The following is an 8947-nucleotide window of genomic DNA, read 5'->3' as shown; positions in this document are numbered from 1 at the left end:
CAATTGCACCTAGGGGCTGTATCGAGTCCCCTGTGAACCCATAAAGGGAGGAATTGCAGGGTTTCAGGTGCCAGATGCTCAGTCCCATCTTCTCCAAAGCGGGGCGATGCAGGATGTCCACAAAGCTTCCATTATCCACCAGGACTCAATGTACTCTCATGTTCGCAAGCTGGACGGTTAGCACCAGGGGGTCATTATGAGGGAAATGCACCCCCTGCGCGTCTCCTTCAGTGAAAGTTATTGAATCATTCTCGCCCTTGAAACTCTTCGGGGGGCGTTGCTCCAAACTTAAGACGCACGGTGGTGGACTTCGTCTGGCCTCCTTTGCATATTTGTCTCGTCCCTTCCTTGAATCGCCTCCGAATCCAGGTCCTCCAAATATGGTCCTGACCTCTCCCTATACTTCTGGGGCCACCTCTCGCGCCTGAGGCAGGGACGCTCCTTCTTCTCGCCTCTGGTTCTCCTTGCACACATATCTACCAAAATGTCCCCTGCGAATGAGCTCCTTGATTTCCACCTTCAAATGGTTTCATTCTGCGATGGTGTGGCCGACATCCTTGTGATACTGGCAATACGTGCTGGGGTCTCTTTTAGACCAGTCTTTCTTCATTGGCGGGGGCCTTTTGAAAGGGACCCGATTTTTCGTTCGTAACGAAAATATGCTCTCTCGCATGGGTGAGGTCAGTGTAAAAGGTGTTAGGGCGCTGTAGGTGCTCTTCAGAGCGTTGATGATTCCAGGGTCGATCATCTCTCTCTCCCTCATAAACACCCTTCTTCTTTGCACCGCTTGGGTTCTCTCGGGCTGAAGGTTTCGAGGGCGACGGACCTTTTTCCGGCCTTGAGGTTCTCGTGACCATCCTCCGCGCGAATGTATTTTTGTGCCCGCTCGTAGAAATCATCCAAGTCTATGACCTCCCTCTTGAGCACGTTATCCCATAACTTGCTTCCTGGGCGTACTCCAGTTGTGATGGCCATTTTCAGCTCTCGGCGGGCCAGGCTCCCTACTTTAGTTGCCTCCATATTGAACCTGTGAATATAGCTCTTCAAACTCTCATTTTCTCCTTGCTTCACATTCGCGAGGCTGGTGCCTGGCATAGTGTAGTCTCGCACGGCGTGGTGCTGCTAGAGGAATTCATCAGATTGCTGTTGCCAAGATCTGATGGACCCCGGTCTAAGTCTTTTGAACCATTTGTACGCAGGTCCTCTTAAGGTGACAGTGAAGGAGTGGCATCTGGCTCCGCTACCAATTCCCCTCTGCTTCATCAGGTCGTTAAATGTATCTAGATGGTATTTTGGATCTGTGCTTCCTTCGTAGGGGGTCATATGGGGCTCCTTAAAATTGACAGGGAGCTGGATGGCTTGGATCTCCCTAACGAAGGGTGACTCATGGTCGAACTCTTCCTCAGCAGCTTGACCTCCAGAGGCAGTGATGATCTTGCTTTGCAGGCTCCTCATTTCTGTGTCCAGGTCTTGTCTCCTCTTGCTTAGGGAGTCCCTTAAAGCGGACGGGTTAAGATCCCCCTTTCCTTTGCCCTCTCGAGGTGCCATAGGGGGCGTGGTCCTTATACCTGCCCTCTTTTTGTTGAGCTCCTCCCGTAAATCTAAGGGTGCTCTCTTAGAGGTGACCTCATCCTCGTTTCGGTGGGCCGCGTTGGTCTTCGGCTCTGGTTTTTGGGCCAGCTTCCGTGACTCAGGATGTTCGCGTTGCTTCATTCGGGGGGTGTTACTGGTGGAGTGTCGAGTCCTCCCATCGTCTACTGGAACGGTGGTCTCTGCCCCCTCGCGACCTTTCTCTTTTCTCTTGGGCAAGGTCACGTGTAACGCCCTACTTCCTTAGAGCCGTTACTAAGTGAGTTTTAAGGCAAAACAGTGCAATGAGCTCGCTAACCGAGGTTTTGAAACAAAAGTGTGACTAATAAAGAAAGTTAAGGCTGTAATCTTTGAAAATGCGTTGACTCAATAAAACTTCTAGTATTAAACAATTGGGATCCCAAAATAAGGTTTGAAAACTAATTACATCTTGAAATAAGTTTACAGTTGATAAATTCTAAAATCATAGATTATTACAGCCATTTTCAAATAAACCCCCAACCAAAGCAGTCGGGCAGGCCAAACATGTACGCGTCGCTTCACGCTCTCCGTACTCATGGTTGGTTGACTCAGTCATTGCCCTTACCTGCAACACAGAGCACCCGTGAGCCGAAGCCCAGCAAGAAAACTCAAGCAAAACATAACATATGCAATTTTTACAATTTATCATAACAGATAATCCACACATAAACAAGTCAACCATTAGACTATGCAAACACGGCCATGCCGTCCCCGAAGCCTTACTGAAGCCTGGGGTCTCGGTCTTCACCGCAGGATCTTACACATATCCTGTGGGTCTCGGGCCCTGCCCTGACCATAGCATCCCATGTGCTAGGTGTTACTTCCGGCTCCGCTGCCGTACCCGGCCTACGCCGCACTCGGCCCTTGCCGTTCATTTCATTATAATCATACAAAGCATAAATCAAACAACAATCATACAATTATCAATACATGTAAGTCTACACCCTAACATGTAATGCAATATAGGGCCATGCCCAGCAATCATCTCATCATACAATATAGGGCCGTGCCCCGCAATCACACTATGGGCCCACGCCCTATCCTACGGGTGTTATAGTTTTCTTACCTTTCCCTTCAATAGCTTAGATCACCTGACTCCTTGAGCACGATCCCACTCGAGCCTTAGCGCACACCTAGGCACAAACATAGGTCAAAGTCAACACCGAACCCCAAGTCCGAATACCTAGCCTCGGGACCAATCCCGAGCCCCCGGGAAGTCCTAAATCCCCAAAACAAAGTGGCGGAACCGAGCCTCGAACCCTAGGTCAAAATCCCTCATCAAAACCTCAAAATTCCCTTCTGTGAACAGTGCAGCGCTACAGCCCTCTAAAGAGGGCGCTGTAGCGCTACAAGCAGAATGCACCCCCCAGAAACAGGGACTAGCGCTACAGCGCCCACTGACTAGCGCTGTAGCGCTAGTTGCAGCCCAGAAATCCCAAAATCGCATTTCTGCGATTTCTTCCAACCAATCTCAAACCAAACTTCCCCAAATCTTTACCAAACTCAAAAATCAATCTTATGATCACTCTCCATTCATCCCAAGCATCCCAAATCCTCAAATCCCAAGAACATTTATCCCAAATCTCAAAATCTACCATGAACAACCCTAAACCAGAAATTCAGTCAACAACAAGTTAAAGGCTTAGAATTCTTACCATTGATGCAAGTTTCGACCTCGATTCAACCCTAGACCTCCTTAGCTTGTTCATCATCAAAGCTTGCTCAGCAATTCCCTAAAATTCCCATCAACTCAGCTCAAAACACAGCTCAAACCATCAAAACCCTTAAAACTGAAATCTCTTAAAACATACCTCAAAAGTTGATGTGTTCTTACCAAATCTTCAAGTCTAACCCAAGATCCTTGATGCTCAGCCTATCCTTGCTCTCCACTAAGCTTTGCTCCAAGAAAAATGGAGCGGAATGGTGCAAGAATGCACAAACCGACCCTTGTGAAAACCCCTCTGTTTTCCCTCTTTTCTTTCTTTCCTTTTCTTTCTTTTCTTTCTTTCTCTCCACAGCCAACACTCTCTATAAATCCCACTAAGTGTAAAGCCTCATAAATCAATTTCTAAAAGCCAAATGACCAAAATGCCCTTCCTATTAATTCTCAATCCTTTTGTCCAAATAGGGCCATTTTAGTCATTTTACCCAATTCCCGCTAATCCTCAAGTGTCTCTAATATTTTCCTGTTGCTTTCCAACACCCGATAAACCACCAAATAAATATCCCCCATCATCAACATAAATCTCAATCTATTCTCTGAATTCCTGCTTATACCCCCAGGCTCGCCCCGAGCCGGGTATAAATTCCTGTCATGACTTTCCGCTAGCCTGCTCACTGGGATCGCCTCGAGTCACAAGGCACAGATACACCCACATACCACTGTGGTCTCAACAATCATCACATATCAATGCAGTTATGCCTAACATGGATAAAATTACAGTTATGCCCTTCTAACACGATCCGGGCCTACATGCATACTAATATACATAGCCATGCATCTCAGATAAACAAATAGTCATATAACATGCTTTAAATCATAACCATGCATGTAACTCATCAAATCACACATAAATCTCATCATGCCCTCCTGGCATGCTAATCAAGGCCCTTAAGCCTTATTAGCTAATTTGGGTCGTTACATCACGCTTGACTTACCTTGCAATAGGCCATTCAGCACCTCTTGCATATTCTCTAGGGTAGTCTCCAACCTTTGGTTCTTACGATGCAGCTCACGTATTTCTTCTTCATAGAACTCGAGCTCACGGAATGGACCTGGGGATGCTTATCATGTCTATGCGTTGAGGGGCCCGGGTCCTGCCAACCGGAGTTCGGTACTTGTGGTGGTTTAGGAGGCGGAAAATAGTTGGCATTTCCCGACGGTGCCCTAGCAAGACTCTCCAGGCAGGACGGCCGGTGACGTGACCTCTCTATAACCCTCGTGAAATTCAGGGTCCCTTGGGGGCTCTACATCTCTGGGTGGAGGAGGGTCCTTCATGGAGGCCTCCAGCTGGACTCCGTTAAGGTGGACCTCCACCTCTCGTGGTTCCTTGAGTCCCTTTGAACGTCTCGGCATTTCTTCTTGCCGGAAGTAGTGGTAGAACAGTAGCTTGGTACGTAGATTCCCACAGACGGCACCAAACTGTTGACGGTGAGAACTCGTAAACTAAGTTAAGTTAGAAAAATTACAAAGTAAAGTTTATCAAAAGAAAAGCTTTAGAAATCTAAGTATAAAATCCAAGAAAAATTGCAGAAGAACAATGGTGAAATTAGTTTTCATTCACTATGGTGCACTTGCTACAGTAAATTTTCCAACCCCCTTTCAGGTGAAGTTAGAGTTCATTTTATAGTAGGCTCTAATGGCCCTGGGTACATGGTATTCCAGGGGACCAGTTGGTACACGAGTACACTAAGAGGAGAGTGGTTCCAGGGGTAGTATTGTCAACTCTGGTACATGGTCAGAGTTCGTGGGAGCACCTCAGCTTTTGTACCCGGTCCTGACTCCACCACTTGCCTTGTACGAGTGTCAGAGACGTGGTGGTGGCATTGCCCTTCCTCGTACTACTCCTAACCGCCACTATTTGTCGGGTACAGGTGTCAGGCCTATCTCTTGATCCTTGGAGGCATGTACGTACCCCTTCAGAGGTACCCTGTTCGTATTCTTTTTGTCTATTGTGGGCCACCTTGAACCTTGACATCATGCACGCGAGGACTTTGGACGAGACCCATTAGGGTGAGGCCGCCATATATGCATGGCCCCTTGGACGAGGCCACTAGGCATGCGTGGTACTTGGGCGAGGCCCTTTGGGGCGTGGACACTAGGCGTGTGTGGCCCTTGGCCGAGGCCACTAGGTGTGCGTGGCCCTTGGGCGAGGCCACTAGGAGTGCGTGGCCCTTGGGCGAGGCCACTAGGAGTGCGTGGCCCTTGGGTGAGGCCCTTTGGGGCGAGGACGTTGGGCGTGTGTATCCCTTGGGCGAGGCCCTTCGAGGCATGCGGATCCGTTGGTGTCGCGCGGCCAACACACGTGCAGAACAGGGGCATCACACGGTCAGCGCGGGTAGAACAGGGGCGTCGTGCGGTCAGCGCGCCCGGGTCTTTGGTGGTACGAGAGGGGCTCTTTGCAGGGCTGTCAGGTGCTGCGAGGCACGAGAACCCTCACTTGCAAGGCCATCAGGTGCACGCAAGGCGTGGCCTCGCTAGGTACGTGGCTGGTGCGAGACAATGGGGGCCCGAGAGTGGCGCGGCTCAATCACGTAATTAGGCGCTTATGAGACCTTGGCACTTGTTTTAGGTCTCCTACAAGTATGAAATTTTTAGCATCCACACCTATGCATATGATCCATGAATGTCGCGGGCACAGAAATAAAACACAACATAACTTAAATCTTAAATGAATTGGTTACAAAATCAAGTGCAGAAATACATAGAAATCATAATTTAAAAGACTTAAGCAACTTCGTCCTCGAATCATTCGCGCAGTCCATCGATTCCATTCTCCCTCAATAAACAATCCCAAGCTGCCAAGAATCTTCCCGCCGCCATACTATTTTCCTGCACATATAAAACAAAGGAATGAGCCTAATGCCCAGCAAGGAAAATCTACTACAAGTATGAATCACATACATAAACATAAGCTAAAACATATAACATATTCTATAAACATATATCATAATTCTAACCCATGTACATGGTAACTATTGGGGTTTGCTAACTAAGCAACTATAAGCCTCAAACTACAATGAGGTTTGCTAGTTAAACAACTGTAAGCCCCAAAACATAAACGTGTTGGGGAATGCTATATAGCAACTATAAGTGTAACATCCCAAATTTCCTAACATGGCTTAGTGCCTGGATTAGGGGGGCGAGAGGCAATAATTGAGTTATTATGTGAATTATATTATACCATAATTAAGCTTGCATGTGAGAAATGTTAAATATGTGTATGTGGGCCAGTTTCTTATAATAAGGGTATTTTAGTAATTTTGATCCGTTCAGGGAATAAATACAAATATGGGCCTGTGTGATTGAGACCACAAAATTATGTGGATATATTTGGGTTACTTGATGAGAGGCGAACCAGATGAGCAAGTTAGCAGAAAAGTCACAACGGGGATTTTATACTCGGTTCGGGGTGACCTTGGGCGTATTTCTAATATATTACCGAGAATTAGTGGGTAATGGGAAATTATTGGTAATCATGTTATAATATTGGAAGTAACAGGAATTATAGGATATAAGTTGTGGATAGCGGGATTTGAGACAAAGGACAAAATTGCCCTTGTGAACACTTGATGAATAGGCTAAGGGTAAGGGGAAAAATAGTCAATTTAGTTCAAGTATAGGACTGGAAGGGCTGGGAACGTTTCAAAAGTGTTAGGAAACTCAACTCTCAGCTGCTCACTCATTCCTCTCTGTCTCTTGAGGTTTTGGAAGGTTTTTGGTGAAAATTGAAGATCAAGGCTTGGGAATTAAGGAACCAAGCTTGGGGAACTAGAGGTTTTGCTCAAGAGGGTCTATACAGCAAAGGTAAGATCTTTAATTCAAGGTTTAATTATGAAATTTCTGTGGTTATTGACTGAAGTTTAAGTTTTGCATGTTTTATAGTTGGGGAAAGAATTTTGGGTTGTTGATGGGTTTTTAATTCAGTGTTTTAGTTAGGTTTGGTTGTTGGAAATAAGTATGTTAAGTATGGGAATTGGGTTCGGCCAAGTGAAAAACCAAAAATTCTTGGTTGGAGGGGTTGGGCCGCGGCTCTGTTCTTGGTAAGTCGCGACCCTCTAAGAAAAACAGAAGCGAGGAGGGCTCAGTAGCGAGGGAGCGTCGTGATGCTACAGGGGCAAGGCCATAGCGCATGTCTAGTGATAAGGGAGGCCGAGCCTCTGGAATTGGAGGCGGGCCGCGGCATGGGTCTATGGGGCCACGACCCTTAAAGGGAAATTTGGCCTTAATGGGATTTTTAGGTAGGGAACTTAACCGTTTGGGCTCGGGGTAGATTCTATTTCCTTGTTAAGTGGAATTCAACGTTCCAGAGGCTAGGGTTTGGTCTGGAAGCTTTTATTTCCCTATTTTTGATGGAACTCCTTATTATGGTTGTGACTAGGTTTATGCTAAGGGCTTGAATCAGGGATTGTACTCAAAGGGCATCGCTAGTAACTTGCATACGGACCGAAGGTAAGAAAACTGCACCCATTATGTGAATGTGTGACTAGAGCTTAGTCAATGCTGAATATGGATATGATTAAGGCTTTGGCCCTGTTAATGAACATGATTATCATTATGTTTGAGAATATCTTATCAGGTACACTAGGGTGCGCTTAATTATGATTACAACTATGACTATTGTTTGAGTGTATTATAATGCATTGTAAATGTTGATATGGATGCTATATGAGATATGTGGTTGTCTGTTGTGACTGGGAAGCTCGATTTATAAACTAGAGAGTTAATAGGATGTTAAATGGGGATCGACTTATTAGTCGAGGGCCCTTAAGCTTCAACTTTCAAGTCGAAGGCATGTGAGGCTTGACTTATAAGTCAAGGACTTAAAGGACTCAGTTTATAAGCTGAGATTGGCATTGTGCACGTGGAGTACAGGCCACCATGGCTGGGCCACCCTCGGAGTGCAACATGCACTTGACTTGCTCGGATGCCAACACATTGAAAGGAACTGCAACACGCGCTTGCGTAACCCCATGGTTGCCAAGTCGTACTATGAATGCACCCGTTTTAGTTATTACCGTTTGATAGGTATACTACATTGTGAATTGTTCAATATGTTTTCTTGCTGAGTCTTTAGGCTCACAGGTACTTTGTGGTGCAGGTAAAGGTAAAGAGAAGCTCAACCAGCCATGAGTCGGAGGGAAAAAGTAGTGACATGTACATATGCAGTCTGCTCCACCACCACGGCCGAGATGCTCAAGGGAACCAGGGTTAAACCCAACTTTTACCGCCTAGGTCGGCTTATTATGTAACTTGAGTGTTGTAACCAAATTTAAAACTGATGTTTTTGGGATCCTGTGTAAAGAACATTCTTTTAACTTAATGGAAATGCCTATGAGTTGACCAAAACTTTTTATGCCTAAAACTTTAGTGGCTTATTCACATGTTTAGTCCAAATGACTTGTTTAGCAAGTCTAGCACTGGTTTTAAACATACTCGGTGACAGACCCTAATTAGCAGGTTGTTACAACTTGGTATCAGAGCAGCCAAGGTTTAAGGGTTCCTGATGTTTGACTGGGCATGTACATTCACTGCTAAAGTCAAGGTGGACTCAGGGTTGGGTAATTATTAATATAGTCGTGTGTATAGTTGCTTAAAGGAATTATGTGTGCTTTA

Source organism: Humulus lupulus, chromosome 2 (genome assembly GCF_963169125.1).
Source record: "Humulus lupulus chromosome 2, drHumLupu1.1, whole genome shotgun sequence".
Lineage (NCBI taxonomy): Eukaryota > Viridiplantae > Streptophyta > Magnoliopsida > Rosales > Cannabaceae > Humulus > Humulus lupulus.
This window is presented reverse-complemented; position numbering follows the sequence as displayed.